The 1367-nt window shown below is 37.4% G+C and overlaps 1 long non-coding RNA gene across 1 annotated transcript in view; it reads left to right on the forward strand.

Moving 5' to 3' along the window:
* Window positions 1-741: 741 nt before the first annotated feature.
* LOC106820899 overlaps window positions 742-1367 on the forward strand; it is a 3061-nt gene continuing 2435 nt past the window's right edge. The window contains exon 1 of the long non-coding RNA XR_001395663.1: window positions 742-1158. This is a non-coding gene — a long non-coding RNA (uncharacterized LOC106820899). The remainder of the gene's footprint in view (window positions 1159-1367) is intronic.

Raw genomic sequence — 1367 nt, forward strand, 5'->3', positions numbered from 1 at the left:
GTAAAAACTTGTGTGTAAAATTACTGTCCTGTTCGATAAAACATAGATATTTGGGCCTATCAAAACAAACTACCCTTCTCTGATAATTAAAACAGGGGCTTTTCTTAACAAAGTTATTATTTGGTGTGTAGACAGAAACAAACATGCTAATTGAAATTGGTTGGGTATAAAGGGTAGGTCTGCGTACCTGTCGGGTTTGTAGCGTTTCACATTCTAAATAGGCTGCATTTCCTCTATTTCATAGAAAGAACACGTACAGCTACGTATGCCGAGTTCGTGGCTGGTAAGTTCAGTTACAGATTATTTTTGCTGAAACAGTTTTTAGTTAACGCCAATTTGGCTATAACTTAATCGTCAGTGAATGCTGCTACTGTATTATTATACAGGAGTTTGCACGCGCTAATCACAATATTTTATGTTTCCCTAGAACCTAGAACCCCACTAGAACCTATAACACCGCTAGAACCTCGATCAGATTTGACAAGCACTAGCAGAGTCGCTGATGGTAAGTTAAAGTTTGTCATAATTAGGTTAATGGTTTTAGCAGACTTGATGACAAGAAGTTACGATAAATGTGTGCATCAGTGTTTGCTGTGGCAATAGTTTGCAAACGTGTACATCTTATTATCAGAATATTAATTTCCAGTATAAATTTTGGCACTTGCATAAAAGAAGAACAAGTAACATAAAATATGTTTGCTCGTTCTAACCATGCAGGTGGTTTATTTTACGGAAAACCATTTACAAAAGTATAGTTCAATAACAATGTGCTATATTTATACACACTGTTTGCAGTGTTTGCTGCTCACAAACGACGAGCGCAAGAACATAGAAGGACCCATTTCCCGTCGAAAGCGAAAAGGGCTAAGAAAGATTATGTTAAGGTGATATATTTAAATAGAAGGCTATTACTGACTTTTTTGGGTCCATATGTTGTTTTACAGATCTAGTCTAATAATTAGTGATGGTTATGGCCATCGTATTCATTGAAGATTTACTTTCTATGACCATAGATAAATGTCGGCGTAGCGGAAAGAGATGCCTGCGGGGGAGCGTTGAAGAGAGTTCGAGGGACCACAATGGACTTGAAGTGGAATCGTGTGCGTCAAAAGAAGAAATAACCAAGGCAGCCCTACCATTGCTGCAAGAACTGACAAGGTTTTATTCTTTCCTATGTTTACTAGAGTGCATTAATAGTATCAGGAGTAATATAATAGCTAGGGGATCTCTTTAGGGCTTTCATATTATGTATTATGTGTATATATATCGTATATTACGTTAGAAGCAAGCACGTAGCCAGGGAGGGGGGTCCTGGGCCCTAGGACCTCACAATCAAAATAAAATCAATTGATTATAAAGCACTATTT

This window comes from Priapulus caudatus, unplaced genomic scaffold, assembly GCF_000485595.1.
Source record: "Priapulus caudatus unplaced genomic scaffold, Priapulus_caudatus-5.0.1 Scaffold51, whole genome shotgun sequence".
In the NCBI taxonomy this organism is placed as follows: Eukaryota; Metazoa; Priapulida; class Priapulimorpha; order Priapulimorphida; family Priapulidae; genus Priapulus; species Priapulus caudatus.